The sequence below is a fragment of the Amphiura filiformis genome, chromosome 4 (assembly GCF_039555335.1).
Source record: "Amphiura filiformis chromosome 4, Afil_fr2py, whole genome shotgun sequence".
NCBI classification, from domain to species: domain Eukaryota; kingdom Metazoa; phylum Echinodermata; class Ophiuroidea; order Amphilepidida; family Amphiuridae; genus Amphiura; species Amphiura filiformis.
The window spans coordinates 29022157-29048328 of record NC_092631.1 but is presented as its reverse complement, the minus strand read 5'-3'; the positions used below and the strand labels follow the sequence as shown (position 1 = coordinate 29048328).

General features: G+C 35.8%; 1 protein-coding gene across 7 annotated transcripts in view; it reads right to left on the bottom strand.

Moving 5' to 3' along the window:
• LOC140150776 (calcitonin gene-related peptide type 1 receptor-like) overlaps positions 1-26172 on the bottom strand; it is a 470039-nt gene that overhangs the window by 269774 nt on the left and 174093 nt on the right. The window contains exon 1 of one of the 7 annotated variants that reach the window (XM_072172884.1): positions 7637-7770. The exons of 5 other annotated variants lie outside the window; for them this stretch is intronic. The gene's annotated coding sequence lies outside the window, so the exon portion shown is untranslated. Of the gene's footprint in view, positions 1-7227; positions 7395-7636; positions 7771-26172 lie in introns of those variants that run through there. One more of the 7 variants, XM_072172882.1, reaches the window with a different exon arrangement.

Below are 26172 nucleotides of genomic sequence, written 5' to 3'. Positions count from 1 at the left end.
TTTTCAATAATATAATTATTATTGATTTAGATAATGAAAAACGATAAAATCGATTTTTTTAGTTGCTTCGACCAACAATACTTAGTCTAGTTGAACTCTTTTGATTGTATCATCAACGGTGGTTATGGTCATTGATTTCAAATAACACCGTAATAAGAAAGCTGCCATAACATCTATGTCAAGAAAGCTTTGCGTAAACATGGTAAAGATAAGACTGGCTCATGGTTTCAAGAGGATTTGCTTTAATCTAGAGCTTTGATTTGCAATGTACAGATACAGACTGGATTATTATCAATCGTCGCGTTTAGTTTAACCAGAAGGCACATAACACGAAAATGGGTCAACTATCGACCGAGACGACACGGGGCATGAACATGCCATAACGGTTTATGTGAATTTGTTTTCTGATATGATTTTTCCATACTTTATTATTTTTTCACTGCAAAAACAGGAGTTTACTTAATGTAGTCATAATTATGAATGATACATTTGTTTCACCTTCTTGACAATAGAGGGTAAAATTTATAATTTTATTCTTTTTCTTCCACACCATACAAATAGGTTGTGATTTTTATAAGCCCAGTTACATCCCTTTGAAGTGTTAATATGCCGCATGCTGACCATAGGCTTCAACATAAAAAAAACACTTTTGAGATATTTTCTCAAAATATCTAGAGCTATCTTAAGAACCACTGATCCAGTACTAGGCTTGTTTGTATTCATTTAAATGCATTTTTCATGCTGATTCCAAATATGGCCATAAAAAATAAACAATTCTAATCTTTTTGATTTTTTATAGAAAATTTGAAACTTGTCGTCTGCAGGCGACACCAGTGTGGTGAGGGTTAAGTCAGCGTTTTGACCCAAATCTTTGATGAGCTATGACAAGAGATTATCATGTCGGATGTTACAGATGTCAGACTAAGATGTTACCTTAACATCAATTGTAATAAGGTTAGTACTAAGACTCATTTGTGTCCTCCTTCCCAATGTTGTATGTTACCTAAAGTGTACAAAGTTTCTATTTTACTGAAATTATATGTACAGAAGAGCATTTCACTTGCGATCAAATTTAATAGAATTCGATATTTTACAAAGAAGAAGAAGAAGAAGAAGAAGAAGAAGAAGATTGCATTTACTTGCCAAAGTGGATTGATTTTGACTGATTCTTTTTAAATAACTTTTTCAAAATATGTTTGCAAAACATGTTCAGATTTGTCAAACTTTTGGTGATTTACCGCGACCGACCCTACTTGACAAGTCCGTCCACTTGTAGAACATGGGCGAAATTCATCAAATGACCGCATCTTAAATGGACTGTATCAACCTTTGCCGTAATGTAAAACCATAGGCTGTGACCGTGGCCACCTGAGGATGAGGTTGGCTACATCGAGATAGCTGATGTTTTTAAATTAGTCTGGTGACAGAACAAGAGGTTGTTTTTGTCAGTGTTTTTCTTTGTTGATTATTGTTCTATGGGTAGTACAAAATGAGATTCTGAGTCTGAGGGGTGTAAAATTGTCACCAATTTCGAGATTTTCAAGGTCAAAGTTTATGCAGAGGTCAGAAATCAAAATTGGTCATATTTTGTCCAAACCAATGCAACATAATTATTCCTTTTGTCATAAAAACTCAGAAAACAGTTTCAGAGGTTAAATAGGTGTTAAAACAGAAAACTACTACCATTGTCTAGACCTCCTAGAAGGAGTGTTTACCTAGGCAATGGAGCAAAATGAGACAATTGAATCCTATTGATGATGACCCACCGGTATCTTTCAGAATGGTCACCTAGGTGATGAGTCCTTGCAGGTAGTGTGAAGTGGTCTTTATTAAATACAAGATAGCAGTACCAGCAGCAATTGAGACAATTTTATCACAATGAGCATCTTAATCTTGTGGCATATAACTTTGTAACTATACATTTTCTGAATCCTCATGATCAGAGGAACATTTTGGTGTGGTAAAAATATAATTAATTTTGACCCATTATTAAACTATGACCTTGAAATCTTGAATTACCCAGTGATGGTAATTCTACACCCTCCATAAACTTATTTTGTACCACCTATAGTACAATATCAGCAGAAGGAAAAGTGTATATATATTCATACATTAAGTGAGTACCTGATGCATGTGTATGAATATAGGTGTAGGTGTATTATGCGAACCATAAAATATAATGATTATTCTTTTTTATATGAATCTGAAGCTAAGCGATCAATAAAAGTAAAATAAAATAAAATAACCATGCTTGCTTCGTTTCTCACAATTTCGATGCTTTGACATTCAAATTTGTGGGCAGTGAAGTTGACGTGTTTTCTGTCTATTTCTGGATACCATTTTCTACTCGATTAAACTTCGCTCAGAGAAGATATCTTACACTTCCCATAATGCATTTCTCCCCTTTCCATTTTTTTAATAGTAGCGACGAAATGTACCTCAATAAACAGAGTACGCCCATATTTCGCAACATATGTGATGCGATCAAGCAAATCAGTTTCTTATTGGATTGTAAAAAGCATTTACAAAGCTGGATTTTGCAGAAAACCCCATTGAAATTGAACAACCAGTTCCAAAGATATGAACAATTAAAGAGTTTACAAAACAAAAGGAAAAACAAAAGGAAATATTGGCTTTGTTTGGCTTTATCTCAAAATCAATATTTCCGAGTTTGACTGATTTTGCTTGAACGCATCACATAATAATTATGTTCATTTCTTGACTATCGATCCATGTTTAGCCAGTCTATTCTCAAAATGAAAACAACGGAAACGTGTACAAAGTAATGGGATTGTCATTTGATCAAATGAGGTGATACACCATGTTGCAAAGGATTATGGGAAGGGTACGCTATCTTTTCTGAACTTCACTACCGCTCATGGACAGCAAAATCGTCTTTATTCATAGGTCAGTAATATAACTGCATCTTTATTGCACAAAATCGAGTCTGCATTATTACACTGTTGATAGAGCGCGATGTTTTACATCAGTCTATAAAAAGTTTACTGAAAGTGCATTGGTCTAAACAAAATGGTGCAATGTAAAAACATAGTCAATGTATGTAAGTAGGTAAGTAGATATGTAGGTAGGTAGGTAGATGTGTATGCATGTATGTTGCTCAAAATGAACCTACTCTACCTAACATATAAATACTGCACACAATTTGAATAAAACCCCAACACTACACTGCAAAAATGAAAAAAAAACCTGCAAAAAAGTGTTTAGTGATTAAACACTTTTCTAAACCCAATTTTGCCATCACTTTGTAAACACGTTTATAAGCTAAACATCATGTATCAAATTTCTGAACATTGGTCAGTCATGGTAATTGACATCCATATTCTAAACATTGCATTTCTAAACACATTCTTGCCATCACTTTCTAAACACTGTTTTTGCAGTGTAAGCACACATTTCAATTTCAATTTTTATTAATAGAAAGAGTATTTTAAAGCACGTTCTCGATATGTTGCACCTTGGGTAGAGCGGAAGTCTGAATTTAACATGTTGCAAATTATATTCAGTTATTTTACAATATACTGATTTGAACCCGAGACCTACTGTACCAACGGCAAGTATTCTAATCATAAGACCATAAATTATTCTCCCTCTGATTGACTGGCGTTCCTGATGATCTTTAATAATGGTTACAATGTTATAACGTTAGCTGCTGATTTGATAGTATTATTACAAAGTTATTTACCTATTGAACGTCAATATTACCTATAGTTAATGGGGAATATTGTCCATGATGGGCATTAGCGATTTGAATACAAAAGATCCGTTGGATGTAAACACACTCTATATATTTACATTCTGGTATCTTAATTGCGAACAAGACGTTGCAATTTATTTTTATGAATCCAGCTACAAAAATGTGTTGTACAAATATAGACCCAAAGTGTTAAAAGCATTTTCGAAGCTATATACAAATAAATCAAAATTTTTATTGGTAATCTAAACGCTCCAATAACACTCACATAAAATCAACATGATAAGCGCACAAATGACATTGGATAATCGTAGGTCCAAGCATCCTGCTCATCTTAGAAACAACAGATTAGTGACCACCTTACAGGGGGACTTTTCTTTTTATTTATTTGCGTGTTTTAGGGGTTACATTCAATGTTCAATGTTCAATTTATTTCACCGAAAATACATAACATGATAAATATACAAAACAGTTCATTGGTAGGAAAACCAAAAGAGAGCAAAGCTCGTTAAAATTTGCCACCTTGACATTTCATAAATATGCAAAGTAACATGAAAAACTTGCTACAAACAGTGGACAGGACAAAGTGCAGACAAACAGGACGAGACAGGTGCAAACAGAGTGTTGTTGGCTTATGTGATGGCAATATAATTCACATATTCATGATCAACTGGAAAAATATAATATTAACATGATTAATACCGAGACAATAAATGTAACTTAAACCCTTTCTTAAAAACATGTACTGACTTAATATTTTTCAACTCCAAATCAATCGAATTCCAATACAAAGGACCCTGTCTTCTGATAGTGTTCCTTGCTAAATCATATTTAAAATTATAAGGACGATATAGTAAAAGAATTGCGAGTAGGATAATTGTGAATGGATCTGTTTTGAACAAAGTAATCTGAAAAAGTACCAGGAAGGTTGCAGTGAGAGTAATTATACATAAATAAACCAAGCGTTAATTTGTGGATGTCATGAATAGTCAAAGCATTGAACTTCTTAAATAATGGCGGGGTGTGTTCAAGCCAGTGGGAATTTGAGCAGATTCTCATAATTCGTTTTTGTTTTAGGTGAACAGTGTTAAGATGGATGTTGTTTTGATCTGCCCAAATCAAATTACAATATAAAATATGAGGTAACACTAAAGTGTTATATAAAGAAAATAACGTTTTGCAAGGAAGAAACTCTTTGAAACGGTATAAAATGCCACAATATTTAGAAAGAATATTAACAATGTTAGCAGTATGCTTAGACCAAGTTAATGATTCGTCTAGGATAACGCCAAGGAATTTAGTATTGGCAACTCTGGAAACCTTAATACCATTTATACAAATATCAAGTTGATCATCCTCATACCTTCTATTACTGTGTCTATTTTTGAACATGATGAAATTAGTCTTATCGATGTTAAGTGATAACTTATTGCATTTAAACCATACAGAAAGATTTTCCAACTCAGTGTTTACAATAGTAATTAGATCAGAAAGATTTGGATGTGAGACGATGACATTAGTATCATCTGCAAAAGTTACAAAATTGAATTTGTCAGAGGAGAATACAATATCATTTAAGAAAATAATAAAAAGCAGTGGACCTAACACTGAGCCTTGTGGCACACCACATGATACAGAACGAAAAGATGATTTATGATTTTTGAAGACAACATACTGAGTTCTGTTCAAAAGGTAATTCTTGAACCACTCGAAGGCACTTCCTCTGATCCCATAGTGATTAAGTTTGGACAGGAGAATGTTATGGTCAATGGTGTCGAATGCCTTTGAGAGGTCCAAAAAGATTCCCATGGAATGAAAATTCTTATCTAGGTCAGAAACAATTTTATCATATGCAGTGAGAAGTGCCATGTAAGAAGAGTGATTATGTCTAAAACCAAATTGACAATTTTGAAGTAAATTGTGACGATCGAGAAAACCAAATAATCTTTTGTGAATAATTTTTTCTAAAATTTTAGAAAAAATGGGCAAAACAGAAATTGGACGATAATTGTTACATAAAGTAGAATCACCAGATTTATAAATGGGAACAACACGGGCAATTTTGAGATCATCCGGCACAACACCTGAACTAATAGATAAGTTAAAAACATGGCTTAACGGTGTCTTAATTAAGTGAATAATATTCTTAATTATGTCAGGCTTAATATCATCATAACCACAACCTGTACCAGACTTGAACGATGAACAAACATCAACAATTTCCTCCTCATCTGTTGGCTTAAGAAAGATCGAGTTCATTGGTGAAGGAGCAGATGTGAGAAAATCAGTGAAATTTGTTTGAACATCAGGAATTTTACTGGCCAAATTAGGGCCTATGTCGGCAAAATAGTCATTGAAGCCATCAGCTATTTGTTGTGGATCAGACACACTGTTACCATTAATAACAAAAGAATCCGGAAGACCTTTCTTACTTTTACCCAAGAGGCCATTCAAAACTCCCCATGTCTTCCTCATATTTCGTTTGTGAATATCAAGTAAATTACAAAAATAACTTTTCTTTGATGCACGAATGATTGAAGTAAGTTTGTTCCTATACTCAGACAGTGCAAGCTTATTTGAAGGGGGGGGGTCACATTAGCATTCATTATAATGTGTGATTCCAACGCTTTATTGCCTACAGTGGCGTAGATTTCTTTTTGATATCGGGGGATGAGGTGAGACAAATTATAGTATATTGAGTGAATCCTGCACCTTTTGGCGTAAAATAAGTTTATGGCACGAATTTTGCCATATTGAAGCTAAAGTGGTGAAATATGGTGCAAAAATAGAACAAATTTGGACGAGGTACGCAAAAATTGGCATTTTTAGAAAATGTATAGAAAATATAAGAAATAACTGTCTTTTTAATTAGTCACTCTATAAAATAATACGTATAGCAAGTACGCATTTATTGGTTTGAGTCAAATATTTCACTGTATGCTAAAATCCCCATTATATTTGCTGAATGTTATAGGATTAGTTCATTTTTTTGTGTTGTATCAATATATTTTTAACATTAAATATCTTTCAAGCTAGAAATAATCAACCAACATGTATCCTTCCTTGGCATTAGTAACTCATTACATGGATTATCATTATTTGCGTTGTTCTTTTCGAACGCATTATTTTATGCAGCTTCTCCTAGACTGTATATTTCTAGTAACGCCTACAGTTGCACTGTATCTGCGCTATACAACTGCATCGCCTATTTCAAACATTGTTTGTTCTAATTTATACACCTTAATAAATGTTACCACTTCCTGAGGTTACCAATAACAGTATAAGGTATAGAAAGTAATTAAAAAGGCGGGAATCAATTTCTTGTTTCTCGAAATATAAAGCCCGTGGCAAATGTTTTGTCTACATAGACAACATAGTATACGGTTGATTATCCTGGACGTTAAATTGATTTGTTTGACTGGTTTAGCTTGGTGAAGTATTGCTGTCTCTAAATGTTCCGAATTTCCATTCAGAACACGCATCAGAAAACAAACAAACAAATTATTTGTACTTACTTAACTTTCAGCACATGTATCCAATACAGTATCCATTTTCAGCACATGTATCCAATACAGCTTCCATTTTTGCAACTTTTGTCCTCACAAATATATTTCAATAAGTTCCAAAGAGTAAAATCCAGGCAAAGCGAATCACTGGTAACACAGTATGATCATGATGATGGCCAACTGTATGCGTAATCATTATAAAACAATTCGCACTTTAAACAATAAGATAGCCCGGACCCTGACCCCTATCAAACAGCCAATAAAGCCTGTTTACTTCTATTAGTTTACCCAAAATAGTCTGGTAAATATGCCATATTATTTAATTAACTAACAAACGGAGTTTGGCATTTCGCTGTTCAAATTGAAATTCAGCAAAATATAAGCTTTATCATGTTATCCAAATATAGTAAATACTTACCTGTGAGTTTTATCCACATTAAGTAATAATTATGCTCAAGTTAAGAAGTATTGTTGCAGCGTTTCCGCTATAAATAAAATGTCAATGAAACACGTAGATGACAGCTAGGAGTCTATGCAAGACTGTCAATATCACCTTCCCTGCAATGATGCAGATGGAATGGTTGCTGGTGTCGATTCTAACAAGACATGTTTGGAATCACAAAATGAAAGAGGGCGCAATTATCTTTTTTACATATCATATTGCCTGTAGAGCTGCATTTATGCTCTATCGCTAAGCGACGTGATTTGACCAATGAGGTAGCTTGATTTTTCTAACGCAATGATAAGTGTTCTACCTCATTGGCTAAAACTCAGTCGTGTATCGCTCAGCTTAAAGCTAGTAGTAGTATGTCATTCCTAAAGCACTGCTACTTTACTAGAACATTTTTTTCATCAGTAGACACAAATATGAATACAATATTCACAACACTGTATATAGGTGTCGTGAAAACACTTGCTCTATAAACACCACGTACGTATCATCTCTACTAAGATAAATATCAAACCAAAGGGTTTGGCAATAGCTGCCAAGTGTCACATGATTAGATGTGTACAATATAGAATGCAGAAATCGTTATATTGATATAAGGCAGCAATTGCAGATAGGACCTCCTTGCACAACTCCTCGAAAAACTGTAACAGAGGTTCAAGTACACTACAACATCGGTATAATAATAACTGTGTTTCGATGAAACAATGCAGATGAATGCTGTTACCCGTAGACACTATAGGATCCACAAAATGCTCGTCTATCAGGGTGCAGTTCCTTAACCCCAATACAATTGTACATTCATTGAATGACCTTTGATAATTTGGGTACAAAAACTCATACTCTGCAACATGAGGTCAAATTTGCATTATGATTGTTTACTTGAGGTTATCGGACTATGCCATCGGGTTGAGGCCATTGTAGTCTATAATGAGATGACACTGTTTATTTAAAACAAGTCTATATAATAAAAGAGACAGGCGCCGTGTATATCATTTTAACTTTTATACACGAGGGATTTACGTATGGGAAAGACGTGAAGTACCTGTATTTACAATATGGAGGATTATGTTTCACTTTTGTGAAGTTAAGGATATGCATAATTGCAATTTTTACGTTTGCTGTGGACAGCTGGTGCTTTTCTGCAGTGTATTCCTCTGTTACGGATTAAAAGACCATAGGAAATGGCTTCACTGACTGTTGACAATGAGAATGATGCTATGTAAAATCTATATTGATCTGATGAGAAATCACAACTGCCGATTTGATGTCATTACAACACAGACGTTTTCATATATTATTATAAATTTGACACACTATGGACCACAATGGCTTCATCTCAATGACATAGTTCAATAACCTCAATTGAACACTCAAAATGTATTTTAGTTAAAGAACTGTGCCCTTATAGATGAACATGTTGTGGATCCTAGTGACACGTGTCTGATAGTTTAGTTTAGATACAACATTCAATGTTATGAAAATAATTTGATTTAAAACGATTGACTAAACACGTGTGTTTTTCTTGCATTTTAGAGATGTCCATAGAATAGACCAGGGAAGTAAGAGCATGCCAAATGTAATATTTGATTCTGGTATCATGTATCAGATGCACCAGTGTACATTCTGGTCGACTGGTCAATCACCTTGGGGAGACTGGGGAATAGACTAGGGGCGACAACGCTGTTTCCTTGAGGGTAGACTAGGGGCGACAATGGATCGATCATTCTGAGGGTAGACTAGAGGTGACCACAGTTCAGTTATCTTGAGGGTATTTAAAGAAATGTTAACATAATTTGCTGATTATTTGTACGAATATGCTCACCAGTAAAACAAAAAAGGTAAAGGAGATGATCCTGTATAAACAGTAATCGGAGTGCCCATCTCTCTTTCATTGGCGATTGGACCAGACTCCTTCATGTAATGTTGCTATAGGGGGATCGCTACACCTCCTCCACGGCGAGTCTGTTACCTTTCCAGCATTTGAGAATGCCGGTACCCATTTATACACCTGGATAGAGAGGAGTAATCACGATAAAGTTCCGTTTCAAGGGCACAACACGATGGCGTCGTCGGGACTCGAACCCGCAACCTTCCGATTATGAGTCGGAGCCCGTTCCGCTCAGTCACAGTGCTCCAACAATAATAATGCTTAATAAAAGTTGGGTCTTCTTTACTCAACCCACCTGCAATTACATCCCCACACCCCAACACGCGAACACACTCTAAGCACCCACATTCTTACCTCGTTTGATACCACAACAACCCACACAGTGGCTTAGTGGCTAAGCTTGGCTAGATGTTCGCCTTTGATTGTATTTCTTTTTAATAGTTTTGTTTTTCAACCCCAAACCTATCCTAATGATTGAGAATTTAAATAATATATTTGCATGCCCCTGGCGTATTTTAAAGCAATGACTAAAATTTCAATCATATTATTGTCATGAAAAAAATATGCTGTCTAATAATTATTTCCTTTAATTACACTGATACAGGCAATCAATCTAACTGGCAAAATACTAGAAACGTTATCGTATGAACTACGTGAATCTCGTCTAAAAAATCCCATTACCAATGACAATTTCCTGCGCCAGCATCATATAAACAGTTATCACTTCTACATACGTGATGCTTGTACAGAGAAGTATACTCGTCCCTAAGGTATCACACCAGCGCTCCAACAACAAGCCATGAAGTTAAGATTATACCGAGATACGTGGATGTGGCGCATCATAGAATGTTACGATGATCAAAAGTTAGCAATATACCTATACCTTACTCTCGCTCTAGTCAGCATGATTAGTATTTTGGTGCTTTTTGTATGATTTATACCTGGATTTCTGTTTCCATAATAGTAAAAAGGAAGTTAAGTTGCTTCCTGTGTCACCTACTTCAACAGAGATCCGATGTTCTATGCGCTTCTATCAACATTGAATTAGGGAGATGGTGCAAAGATTTACGTGCGTGATATCTAAAAACTCGGCCTGTACCGTATTTACTACAAATACGCTTACTGTTGTTAAAAGCCACAAACTGGTTGCCGTGATGATACTGTAAAGATACGTAGACCAATGCAACATGACATTCTCTACATGAATATTTGATGGCTCACAAGGCATCCAAGCAACAAATACACTGTGTTAAACTGCATTATTCAAAGGATTTTCATAGCTACATTAATGGCATTATTGATAAAGATTAGATCAAATGTGCAAAACATAGTTTGGATTCCTTCTGCTATTTTGAGTATTTGTCTAACTGCCGATCTTACATTGCCTATGATTGGTCAATTACATGATATCTTCACTTTAATCACCAATGAGAATGGAGCTTTGCAAATAATTCACCGCAATTTTTTTGCGTGGTGAAATTATTCTAACAATGTTGCTGATTGGACCAATTGATAATGAAAACTTCTTTTTGGCCAATCGGAAGGTAGTTCTCTTAAGAGATGCGAAGTAACATGATGTTAACGTACACACAAAGAATTTACTTGAAGGGCTAGAGATGTGAAGGACCTGTTTCAAAATGTTTCAGTTTTGGAAGTTAAGAAAATTCATTAAACTGCTCACATATCCTGGAGACAGTTAATACTTCCCTGAAGTAAATTATCCATATGTGGCGCATTAAAATACTATAGGAAATGGCTTTACCTGACTATTGACAGTGAGAATGATGCTATGTGAAAGCTATAAGCTGACTTGATGAGAAATCACAACTGGTGATTTGATTTCATTACGACGCAGAAGTTTCCATATATTTTAAATTGCACACGTGGCTGATTTAGTTTAGATAAAACATTCCCTGTTGTGAGATAACTTTAAACTATTTAATATGCACGTGTGTGTTTTTTAGCATTTTAGCAATGTCCATTGGATAAATTTTACAAATGTATCAGATGCATCTGTGTACATTCCGGTCGACTGGTCAGTCACCTTCGGGCAAACTTGGGGATGACGATACATCAGTCCCACGGTAGACTATGGTCATCCTAGTTTACCGCAGGGGACTAACTATGCATCCAATGTAGTAAATTAGGATGGCCAGAGATAGCTAGAGATCAGGTATCTTGAGGAGAAATGTTAACGTTATCACTGCTACTCCGTATGTGGCTAATCATGTGTAAGAATAGGTATATGTAGACAGTGAAATAATCTAGTATTTTGCTTATTAATAACAGTTGAGCCTTTAAATCTCACACACACCCTCACCAACGTAACATAATTATGGCGTACGCATATGAAAAAAAAAGCTGCACAAGTCGCCATGTTTGTTTTGTCTTGATTAATACTACACTGGACGCCTGGTCCTGCAAAACGCACCTTTATGTCTTTTTTGGTATGTTAGTCTAACATCCGAACAATACCTCAACAAGACACACACCAATTATTTCTGATAATTGTCTGTTTTGAACCATTTGTCTTACATATACATCGAACCAAAATAAGTGAGTTTATTATAAAGGTTTAATCATTTTCCGAAAGACGAAATAGAAAAGCTAGTGTAGCCTATTATCTTGTAAAATAAAACCATTTTGTCCTCAACAGTGTAATAGTTTTCCCATGTGTCCTGTGTTCGAGTCTATCTAGTGACAAGTACGGGTGATTTAATCGAATATTTTGATTTGATTAGATCATAATTGATTCAGTTGATTCTATTCAATCCACGTGTAGTCCCATTCAACTCCAAAGACTTATTCATTCTCCTTATACCCTTGTTATCAAAATAATAATGAATATTAAAACAGTGGGTATGTTTTACCTAGTTATGACAGAAATTATATTTATCTTTAAATATTCTTAGAGCAAATTTTCTTACACCGAATCAACGCATAGGCTATTCCTGGGTATAAATACCCAGCCAGTGGCGCATTTAAAAACAATTAATGACCGACTAAATTTCAGAAAATTAAGCATCATTTTCTTGTCAAGAAAAATAATATGCTGCCTAATGTTTATTTTCGTTCGCAGTGGCATTTTTCTTTCCACTGATACAGGCAATCAATCTCACTGACAACATGCTGAGACGTGATCGTATGAAATACATGATTCTCGATTTCTCGTTTGAAAAAATCCCATTACCAATGACAAATTCCTGCGTCAACATCATAACACGCAAATATCACTTCTACGTACGTGATGCTTGTACAAAGAAGTTTACTTGAGCCGTATTAAGTATCACATCAACACAGCAACAACAAGACGTGAAGTTAAGATTGTACCAGGAGATATTGCTCAACACATATGTGGACTTGGCGCATCATAGGATGTTATTATGATAATCAATAGGTAATATACTGGTACACTCATCTTTCCCCCAAGTCAGTATTTTGCTGCTTTTAGTATGAAATGTTTCTTGATGTATGTTACCATAACTATAAGAAACAAGTTACGTCGCTCCCTATGCCACCTACGCCAATAAGAGGATCCGATTTCCTATACGCTTCTATCAACATCGAATTACGGAGATGGCGCAAAGATTTACGTGATTGAACTCCAAATAAGTCAACCTGTTCCTTGTGTATTAACTAAGAAGCATATATCATGGTTTATTAAGTCCCATGAGCACATTACCACCACAATAATTTCGACAGAAATTGCAATTAATCAGTTTTATACATGTATGCGCTGCAATCTCTAACCTTTAAAAGAAAACTACTGTAAAAGGTAATACGGTATGGTATAGGAAGTACCTAAAATTAGTTTTATGCATGTGTACGTCCCATCTCGACAACTGTAACTCGCTTCTTTATGGATTAGCTAGTGATCAGATTGACAAACCTCCAAAATACTGCCGCGCGTCTCATCACCAGAACAAAGAAATCTGATCATATTTCCGGCGACTTAGAACAGCTAAATTGGTTGCCTGTCCATAAACGCATTATTTATAACATTCTTCTTCTCATATACAAAGCCGTCAGTGGTCAGTCAGCGGAATATATTGCTGAACCTGTTTCTTTTGTTACCACGATTTTCAACTTATTATGCCAAGCGTGCCTTCTCAGTTGCCGCTCCCACGCTATGGAATAAGTTACGAATTCACATTGGTCATGTCCGTCAAGCACATTCTCTAAACTCATTGAAGTCATTCAAATCACAACTCAAAAGACACCTGTTTATTTTAAATGTCATGTAATTTGTGTAGCGTATTTATCTTTGTTATTAATATTATTATTATCCACGGGCTGCAATTTATAAGGTTCGGGGCAGTTGGTTCACCAAGTGTATAATATTGATTAAGTATTGAAAGTTCAATAACACCATGCCAAATACCCCAAGTTAATACTCTCCACACACGAAGAAGAAGACGTATCGGGCACAAGAGCCTCTTACACTTGTTTAGTTCAACGACAACATCCAGACACATTCTGGAGTGACGTGTTGTTTCAATCATAAAGGACATGATGTTAGACCATGCAAGGTATTAGAATCTCACAATCCTGTCAATAAAACAATACTGAGTTTTATCGGGTAGATTCAGGTTGATTTATGAAAAAAGTGTATATATTTCATGAATCCAATATTAATAGCTTATCAATCGACCATATTACAGCAGGTGCGAAAACGTTGGAGCATGTTTTACATATCGAAGTGCCTATTTCTTTTGCTTCGGCCTTTTCGTATAGGTGCATCCCCTAGTTCTAAGATCCGCTAGTCCCAAGAGCCATTAGTAAAAAAAATCACTACAGCTTGTTCGGCCTAATTACTCGTTTATATAATGTAGTTTTTAGCCACTGCGAACGTCAATAAAGTCCAAGCTCACGCTCGCATACATTCACGTAAGCGTGTGCCAGCCACGTCACGCATTACGCAACGCACAACTAGCCTAAGTGCTGCGCCTAACTGTGTGGACGTCATTCTAAATCAATACACAGTGTTACGATTTTTCTTTTTTCGTCTATTATAAGCCGAACAAACTTAAGCGCCCTAACCTAGCCCAAAACCAAACCCTAACCTTAATTATCACCCCAACTTACGAACTATATAGCAAACTTCATTTTTGTACCAGCGACCTTGCTTGTTCGGACAAGGCAACCCTAGGACTAGCGAACAGTGCCAAACACCCCTAAATTAATATGTTCGCCACTCCTCCCTTATGTGTGTTTGCATATGAGTACTGATGTGTGGTTATGTTCTGAGTTTCTGATTCATTCAGAAAAACGCAACTGCTGACAAGGTCACATACACAAGAAATGAAAAATGTGGACCAACTATCGTAACAAACTATACACCATTTTGTATCTGAGATTATGTTCTTCCTTACAGGGTTTGATAATCCATATGCTATGAAAATTAAACAAACGTATAAAACTTGTAAGACCAAGTACATGTTTACATGCACTGCAAAACCTTTCAAATGAAACTACTGTAGAGTAATATGGCATAGGAAATGTCTAGCATTGATCTCAAATTAATTGTATGCATGTATACACAGTCTGCAATCCATAAAGGGGCAGTTGGTTCTAAAAGAAAGTGCCTACTATTGATCAATTTATAAGTTCAATAACCATGATAACACCATGACACAGATTATCAAGTTGATACCCTCCACACAGGATTAAGAAGACGTATCAGGCACAAGAGCCTCCTATACTTGTTTAATCCAAACCTTGAGAACATCCAGACGCACTCTGGAGTGACGTCTGCCTTGAGGCTTATTTTAATTATAAAGGAAATGAACTTAAACCGTGCTATTTATTAGAGTATTGTGATATCATTTATGGCTATAAGCTGAGTTTGTATCAAACAACATCTCAATATTTTGCAGCTGGTGAGGTACCGCTAATGCGATCCTTTCGATTTTTTTTAAATTCCTATTTTCCTATTCCCATTTAAATTAATAATCTCTGTCAAAGAGATATGGATCCAATTAGTAAGTTTCAAATACAAATATAATATTGGATCAATTTTAAATTTGGCAATTTTCTCAATAAAACAGTACTGAGTAGAAATCAGTTTGAATCTGGTTGTGCGTATCTATGTATTCATTGAATGCATTAAAATTATCCCGTATGGTGATAAACATTTGAATTCTCGCTATTCACAATAAGGGCGCCGCCAGCGGTTTGCGATGTAATCGTGATGTATCATGGGAAAAGGTCGACATCCAAGTCCGCGCAATACGAATATTACCATGCTATTACATAGGAACACGTGACAATATTTTTAGTTTGTCAAAATAAAGGTGTTACACGCGAATCGATACTCAATAATACTTAATAATGTGATTTGAAATGTGCACAATTAATTTTTTCTCTATCGATTTGCGTGTAATACCGTTATATTGACAAACTAAAAAATATTGTCACGTGTTCCTATGTAATAGCATGGTAATATTCGTATTGCGCGGTCTTGGATGTCGACCTTTTCCCATGATACATCACGATTACGATTGTGAATAGCGAGAATTGGTTGGTACTTCTCCCGCATGGTACTTTGTTTTCGTTGTGTGTGTTTGTTTGTTCCAAAATTGTGTGGATACCATGGTTATATTTTATATTTCCAATTCATTCAGAAAAGTACAACGGCTGAAATATTACTTATCCCTTGCTTGTTCATGCATTACGAAAATACAGCGTGTTCCAAAAAAGGTAACATGTCGATTTGGTAAAATAGTCTGTGTTAATGTTAACATATATAAATGTTTTTTTCATGACATTATCCATCTACTACATGTAGTGCCCTGTTAACGTCAGGTTCACAACTTGTGTACTTAGCCCGCATTCCACAAATTCCTGAGCAAGCTGTTTACGTAACATAATGTAACACGAGGTGACTCAAATGGTACACCGTACAACCACCATGCATTTGGCGGGGCATTTGAGTAGGCACAACTATAGCATGGCAGATGCTGTATTTAATTCTGATGAACAGAGAATAAAACTTGTCCAGTTTTATTTTAAGATTTCAGCCAGAAATGAACATTTTTTACAGTTAATGACACTTCAGCGATTTCAACTAAAAACCCAAACAAAGCCTAAATGCAAACGATTGTTATTAATTTCATTATGTTGATGAGAGAAGGTACAGCCTGTAGAAAAGCCTTCACCAAAAACGTGTTCTTCTCTAATGACCATCTTCCTTTATTTGTTACCACTATGAGTCAAAAGTTCTAAAAGTGATTGATTTTTAGTGTACAGTATTTATTTTTTCAATAACTTTTGTGTAATAAGTTCAACCAGGAAAATAATAAGAGAGAAAAAAAGTTGTAAATGAAAAAACATGAAAACATAAGTGCACCTGTGTTCGTCAATCTTGACACCCCTGACAACTTGCACTCATGAGTTAAGTTGCTTTTAATATACGGGGTTGAAACTCAGTAGTCAATTACAAGGCAACATTTTTGGCTTACTGTGGATCATAAAGTCATCTAAACAGCCAGCACATAAGTTTTTACAATATTGGCATGCATTTTGATGAGCTAACAATCAAAACAAAACAAAAAGTCAAAACAAAAGTATTTGCCTCCCCTGTATCAGAGGTAGAAATTACATATTTTCAAAAGGCTCAAGCCTTCCCAAATGGGCTATTCCAGTTGAAATCCCCACTACCCATGTGGAAGATTTTGGACTATCTTCCACAGCGGGAGTATGTTTTCAAATATAATTGTTCGGGGTTAATCATTTTGAAATCCATACTCCCCCTGTAACATGGGTTGACCTATATCTTCCACAACTGGTGTGAGTATTTCAAATGGAAGTTACCCAATTGTCTATTCTATTCAAACTCATACACCCTCTGCGGAAGACTTTAGCTAAATCTTCCACAGAGGTATTGTGGATTTTAAATGGAATAGCCCAATGGTCCTACTGATAATTATGATATATAGGTTAATCATAAAACCATTTTACAGATGTATTCAGCAAACACAATAACAAATCACCTGTGAACCAAATAACTGTGTCACTTGAGAAACACAGTTTGCTAAATAGCTTAAGAGCATCTTGTTGAATAAAAAGAATTAGAGCATATGCCAACCATGTTCTGTCATGTTAGTGAATTGAACATTTGTATGAATCCTATTTCAACCTCAACACGGTTTCATTAATCAATAACATCAAGCAGGCATGCTCCTTTACCATGCTAACATTTAATACAACATATTCAACCACTCTGCATCATGTTACATTTCACCTTACAGCGTTCCTCAAACAGGTATTTGGTACACAGACTACGGCAATAACGAAACGATGAGCATTCCGTGTAAATGTGTGGAACCTTCGGGCGCGGAAAGTACTTGTAACGGTCTATCAAGAAGCCTCGAGGGCAGATAGTGACATGAGATGAGGAGAGCGCTAGGAACTATTTGCCGTGTATGTTTAAAGATAAAGTGATGGATGGGATAAATTGAAGTAAATAACTGTAAATGTTTAGAAATATAGAAAATCAGGTCCTTGAAATAATTGTCTTACGTTTTGTATCACCATATTGCAGGTCTCGGTGTAACGTATTTATACATATACCTAGTTTTAATCAGAGAAATTAACTGGAAAATTATCAGATTTGTTGAACGTATATTATTTGCACTGTTGGAATAGTTTTTCATAAATGAAACAAACTGAATTAATGACTTTGAGTTAAAATTAAAGTCACTTTTTTGTACCAACACAGACAGCCTGTGTATCGGGCACGGGATAAGAATTTCTAGTTTTTTGGTTTTTTTCTATCTCTAAGAGTAAAAATGTTATATTGATTGTTGGGAGTGGCCTTCTTTGCTTCTTTCTATTCCTTGCTATTTTTCCGTCTTAATTACGGGCCAGCAAACTTTTACTAGGCTAATCTAGCCTGGTTTGTGTGTTTACCATAGGTCTGGACCATGTATTTTCCATAGACCCACGTGTATAGCTAATAAAACATGCTAATGTGGAAATTCATAAAGACCTTGCGTGTTTGGAGTGTTATGAATAAATGTCAACGAAATAATGTATATTATTTTATATTTTGATCTATTTGTATTTTGATCTATCGTTGGAATTGAAGCGTAATTCGACCAAGGAGACCAAGGACAAGTGGGTTGTTAATTTATCCTCGCTGGAGGTTTATGTTTTGCAAAATGGACTAAATTTCGCCAAGTTCTCGAAGAATATACCAGTCGAGGACATTATCACTCAGACTGAATAAGCGATAAAGCCTCTTCAATACAACAAGGCCACTCGTATTGATTATGATTCGGCGGCGGAATTACGGGCTCGCATAACACGTGCGTTGAAATCGGCTAAACCTCCAGAAATACTATCTTTAAAAAGGAACAGGATGCTTTGTGCACGCCCAGAAAGGATCGTAGCATTACCATCTTGCCTACAGACAAAGACAGGGCTACTGTTGTACTTGACCCTGAACAGTATGATCAGAAGATCAATCCATTGTTGAAGAATGGCGAGACTTTACGTTTAAGCTTACCAAGACTTATCAAGCTTGTCAAAATAACGGATTTAAAGTCGGAGGGCAATCTGTCGGTACTCCAATGTTATAACCCTTGGCATGCTGTGTGCCATCGTTCTATGGTTTATCGAAGTACATAAATAATCGCCAAGTACCTGCAGATATTTTGAATGTATTGATCGGCAGAGGTGAACACTGTTGCATTGTTTACCTGATCCTGTTAAGAGCGCGATGGAAGTAGCGAATCATTTATTGGAGAAGGACACCACTTGGAGAGAAAAGACTGATCTCACAGATGACCAAATTATACAACTCTTGGAATTTAAACATGTATCCCAGGGAGTGAGGGAGATGTGTCCTCCCACCTTTTGGCAAAATGGTCCATTTGTTGTTCTTTTCAGCCGATTGTCTCCCCCACGTCTAAAGCCGGATTGGCGCTAATGGATGGTAAGAAATCGTCAACTTTCATAGTCTTAACCTAGAGGATGTGTTGCAGAAACTCCAATGTATCTTTAAATCATACGGTGTTGCTACAGGCTTCAGACCACGTAATACGCTGGTGTTTACTGTTTGTCGCACCCAACAATCCCACTCTAACAGAGAATTATGAGATTGCCTGTGGCGAATGTACAAGTTCGTACATCGGTCGGACAGGTAGTTATTAACTCGGAGATAAACGGAAGGAACACAGATCAACTTCCCCCAGCCGCAAACCAAATTCAAATTGTCATTAAGCATTTTTAACTGGAATATTTGGCAAAAAACGAAGAAAACAGCAGTATTGGCAAAGTTGAAGCTCCATTCAAATATATGTAGCTAATTTCTCTACTTCAGTATAGAAATTACAGATTCGTATAAAATTTCTTTTATTGGCTTTAAAACACAGCTCTCAGCTTTATGACTAGCTGCAGGCTATGCTAGCACATCTATAACACTAACAAAGGTGCCAAAAACCTGAATTTTGATGACATTTTACGATCCTCCCGATAAACAAATCACCAAATGGGCCTTTGAATTTGAAGGCGACAGTTCATATTTTGGCACAAGGCTTTTGTTTAACCCGAGTCCTTGATGTTTAGACGAATTCTGGAAAGTATTCACTAAAATGCAAAGATTGTCTTTGCAGCATGACTAATAATTTTGTTGTAAATGTTTCTTGACAAGAAGTATGGCACTAATAACTATTGTAAGACCTGTTATTTCGAACCAAACATCTCAAAAAAAGCAACTAACCCCCTTAAATAATGGCCATTATATTACAAATCTGTAAAATGCGTTGGAAGCAGACATTAGTTCTGCGCAATTTGACATCTCATTTGATACGATAGCCCAGAAAACAATAAAACACCGGTCTTATTTAATGTTGTGAGGTCCAGATTTGAAAGTTGCACTTACATACAATACAAAGACACTCAGATATCATTACACAGATTTCTTTCCATTATACTGAATATAAAATCAATACAATTTACTGCAACTTTCAAATCTTGGGTTACATTGTAATACAATCGCCCGTTTTTGAATAATGGTTATTATTTAAGGGGGGTTAATTACTTTTTTTTTAGATGTTTATTATGTCATGCAAGGATACACTTCACTCGAACTACTTTGTTGTAAACACGAAAAACGTGTCTGGCACATTTGTCACCCAGTGTCATAACTGTCACGTCCGTGTCATCCATTTTCGACAATATCATTTACAATGTACGAAGCAAGTTAACCACAGTTAAAGGTGACAATAATTGTTTACAGCCCCCACATTCTGAAACTCTCACGGTAACGCACTTGCAAAGGTAAGTAATTTGAAGAGTGAGAAGGTCTGTACCAGAATTTAATATGGAAACTCATATTAATGACTGATATCAAGTTATAATAACTGATTTCCGATTAGATACCACGACCAAGCTGTGGGAAAATGATGTGGAGCGCATTTGTTGTATTTGGAAAAGCGCGCTACCTTATTGGACAAAATATTACCAATCGCTCGTCGCTCAGCGATCGAGTATAAATTCAGCTTTATGAATTAGGATTGTTATTCTGTTAGATTCCTCGACCAAGCTGTGAAAATTCCAAGATTCGACCTAGTCAGCCACAAAGAGTCCATAATACACCGTGTATTACATTGCGAATTTCAAAAAATCAAAATTATTTGATATCAGAAGGACATTCTTCGTATTCAGAATGCAATTCGACATGTCTGAGGTGCTCTCATGTCCCACAAAAAATACTGTCGAAACGCTCCAGATGCTTTAAAAGCTTTCCTAATTCATGACAATTTGACCGTTAACTGTTGGCAAATACCATTAGCAGGTGTGTTAATTACGTATCAATAATTACCTTTTGTTTCGCTGTGTTTGCCTTAGGCCCAACTTACACGCACGCGTATAATGGTCCCTTTAAGCTTATAAAACATATGTGTTACGTTTTAAAAGTAAATTTCTTTCGCGTGCCATGCCCTTCATAATAATACCGTCCCGTAATATAAACCACGGAAAAGCAAAGATTTGTATAACTCTAAGGGGGTTTAGAGTAAAAAGGCCTATCTGCAGTAACTGCCAGGAGTCATTATGTGTACAAAATAGAATGAAGAAAATGGTTGTCTACAGGGCAGTATAGAATGAAAAAAAAATGGTTAAATTGTCTACAGGGCAGCTATTGCAGATAGGTCTTTTTTGCGCCAAATTAAACCCCGATATCTTGAAATATTTCAACACCAATCCGTATCTGTTTATGTGGTTATCAAATTTCAATTCAACGTGGATCACTTCCATGAAAAGCTATATTCTGTTTTAGTACACAAAATAGTAGCATGCTATCAGCAAGGAAGAAAACGTGATTAAATTTCAACAAATAATACTGATTTAACTACTTTTGTCTCATAAGTAAACAAAAGATACAATTTATGTAAACAGATCTGATAAAACTAGCCCATGGCCGAGATTTTTTAAGTTCTATTGTATTTCATTTTCCTCATGTTTTCTTTAAAATGTTTAGAAGCTCTTCTGTCACAAGATACTGTTAACTTGGCATACTGAAACGATACCCTTTTTCGCAGGAATTCTAGCATTTTCTATTCCTCAGTTTAGCTACTCAGATTTGCTTCTGTAACTCTCCCCTCGGGTTATACGCTCCGGAGGATCTCTCCTTTAGACGCGACTTGTCTTTAGAAAACACTTCTTTTCAAATCTACATTTTTATTTTTTAATGGAATAGAATAGGTTCTAGGAATCAATGTTTAACTTTATTTGATGACAAAATTTAGCATGGAATAAAATGTTGGATAAAGTGCTATGTATGCCAAAAAGATCGAGTTCTTATCGACCACGTCTTGACAATGACTTCCTAATTTCCTCAAAGTAATACCGCTATTTTAGATCATATACGTTCATTCTGATGACTAGCTGGATATGGGACTTAACAGATACCTTATAATTATTATTTATATTGACCTCGATAACATTCTCATTTGGAATAAACAAACCCAAAATGCTTCAAATGAAAGTCATTTCTTGAGGTAGCTGGGTACAAATTTTGGAGTTGCAGTGAAGAGGTTAAATTCACAGTATATCTCTCTCTGGTGAGACCTCACCTTGAATATGCTTTGGTAGCGTGGGCTCCACATACTATGTGCAACAGCAAATATCTGGATAGGGTGTAAAGACAAGCCGCCAGATTTTGTAAGAGACATTACGGCAAAGAAGAAGGAACAGTCACAAAGACTCCCAGAAGATTATCAATGGGGTAATCTGAGAGTGCAGATAAAAATACGGTGATTTAAAATGCTCTACAAAATACAAAACAACTTAGTTGCCATATCCCCAACACTTCATCTCAAGTTAAGTTGAGCTTTTTTGATCAAATCAAAGCAGGGTAATCCTTCAAAGACAACGCAACATAACCATAACAAGGTCACTAAAACTTCATCACCAGGTCATAACAGAAGAAGAGGTATTTTTTTCTGAATACCAGAAGTAACTTCATTCTTTCTACATGTAATAAACCCAACTAGCAAAATGCTGAGATGTATTCCTATGAACATCATGATTCTTGTCTGAAAATGGCATTACCTTGACAAAAGTCCTGCGCCAACATCAAATCAAACATTTATTACTTCTACGTACGTGATGCTTGTACAAAGAAGTTTACTCGAGCCTTAGGTATCTCACCAACGCTCCAATAACAAGACATGAAGTTAAGATTATACCGAGAGATAGGACTCAACACTCTATACGTGGACGTGGCGCCGAATTAGAATATAGCGTACAAGAATCAATAGTTAGCATTATGCTGGTACACCTTTCTCTCGATCTAGTTAGTATGTTGGCTGCTTTTGGTGTGATCTGTATCTGGATTTGAGTTGCCATAATTATAAGGAACAAGTTAATGCGCTGCCTGATAGTCATAAGCTTCAACATAAAGTTTTGGAAAATTTTCTTAAAATATCATGAGCTATCTTAAGAACCACTGAACCATGCTAGGCTTGTTTGTACTAATTTTAATGCATTTTTATGCTGATTTCAAATATGGTCATGAAAATTTACAATTCTGAAATTTAAAAAAAATTCAAATAAAATTTGAAACTTGTCGTCTGCAGTCGACACCCGCGTGGAGAGAGTTCAGTTGCTCCCTGTGCCACCTACGCCAAAAGGAGGATCTGATGTCCTATGAGTTAACATGATCCGCATACGGATGAGATGCATATGTATGTACCATGCAACACATCAAATACGTAACCAAAAGTTTGAACATTCTCTCAAATCAGAAAAAATACTACAATTATTAGGTAGATATGTTTGAACATACTCCGTATATATATAATTTCCATGTTAGTCAATATACAGTGTGATATTTCAAAACTACTCGTATTAGTTTCAATTACTGTTTAAAGGAGGATTTCGTGATCCTGGCATCCTCTTTTTATAACATTTTTCAGTAGATATCCACGAAGAAAGCTTATTCCCAAAATTTCAGTTGATTCCGATTTTGCGTTTGCGAGTTATGCATGATTTAGTGCATTACACTGCTCCATAGGCCACTGTTGTAATTTCGTTCTGGTATACCAGAACGAAATTCAAATTTGGCGATATTTTTGCTAAACGAATTAATCTGCAAGAAATTGTTGGTACATAAACATTATGTAGCCAGAGGTATCCAGTGGTATAAAAATCTCAACTTTTTTTTGAGAAAAGTGGGGATGTTTAAAATATGATAACCATCAAGTATGAGTCAACTGTATTATTTATAGGTTTCAAATTCAAGTTGTTTGGATATATTCCATTACAAATATAAAGTATAACATGACGAATTCAATTTTCGCAACACGTTACAACTATAACATAGTAAAATGGATACGATGCAGTTAATTGTTGTACAATGTAATATAAAGTAAATGTCAGAATAATAAACCTGAGACTCACTCATACCGTAAACGTTCGCCTAATGGCGCTTTTGGATTCTTAGAAATGTGAGAGCGCCATCCTTGTAAAATCTCAACAGCATTAAGGATACGTGTATGTTAAATTGAGCAACCTGGACATAATGCCTCAGAAAAAATATCGTGACATGACCCAATACTTTAGGTCACTAGGTTAGTTGCTAGAGCAGAAAATGTTTTGGGGTTTCTTCAGGTATTCTTTCTCAAAGTGCCATTGGACTTAATTTGTAAATCGATTCATACGTTATACCTAACTCATTTTGGTGAATCTTTTTATAACATTGTAATTTCTTCATATTTTTTTAATATTCTTCAGTTCAAAATTACACCCTTCTATTGTCTGACCCGTTAGCTCAGTCGGTAGAGGGTGCGCCTTGAATGGTGAATGGTACTTGTTCGAATCTTGATTTCTGCCCCCACTTTTATGTGAAGAAGGGTCAAGAAATGATTTTGGATTTTGTCCCCATTTTACGAACGAATATTATGAATTTTTTTAAATTTAATTTTCTTATTTTTTTAAGATAAATAGGCACTGCGAACAAACGGCAACAAAAACCGCTGACAAAATTTACTTTATTCATTTATGCATTATAAATGATCAGCTATTTTTTCTTTTCTTAAAAGGATCGAACCCAAGTAGATCAGACCATTGATCATATAACTATCAGACCACGAAGTAGTTACGTAACTCCGTGATGGTATCGGAACCAAGCACTGTTTGTATGGCGATCATTACGATCACGCTATTTTGGTATGCCTTTTTTGTGTACTGATTGTTTCGATCGTGGTTCATTACTTAAGTGCGTGATCCCGTTGACATAGTAACATTACGTAACTTCGATACCGGGCTTCGATACTGAATAGTTGTTGTGTGCACATAATATGGAAAGCCATTGGGGGTATTGTGTGCCTTCCAAAGCGCCTTATAACATGTTCTCATTGTGTTGTGGAATCCTAGCCAGTATTCAATGATAGCTATAGAGGCCTTGCGTTTATCGATTGGCTCCAAACAAAGGATTTGAACCGGTTTCTTCCCCGTAATCATGGCGCAGTGCAGTCCATTCAATCAAATGTTGTCATCAACCTATTTGATCGTAGTGCATTTTGTTATGTGTGTGAGACGAACTGTCGCGGTAGATGCAATCATGCTTTTGTTGAATGCATTTGAGTAGTCCGCCATATTTACGGGATGATACGTCATATGCACAGCCCCTATTCAGTTGGTCGTTGTATGATTTTGTTCGTTCACTCATTCAAATTTTATTTATATCATTTGAAGACTGAGCCTATTATGATACATCCTCCGTGGAACAGTTTCAATAGCTAGGGATTATTGGGGCAGAGGTTATCTTTTTCTTTTGAATCCTCTTAGAGGGCTATCATTTTTTTCGGAAGGGGGGTCCCAAATTTACAAAAAGTCTGCGTCAATAAAATTGCGCACCCCTATTTCGGCAACAAAAATTTTATGATCCCAAACCCCAAAATTGTATTGAAATCAGTCTTTTGAATAAAATAACACACTTTCTGTGGTCATCGTGTGACTCCTACATTTTGGTCATAAAACATTTTATGACCCCATCCTATTATTCTTTCCAAGACTTTATAACCCCGTATATTTGCCCCCCTTTCGAATAAAATGATATACCTCTTATGACCACTGATTCATAGGCAAGGACACTCGCGCGAATTGA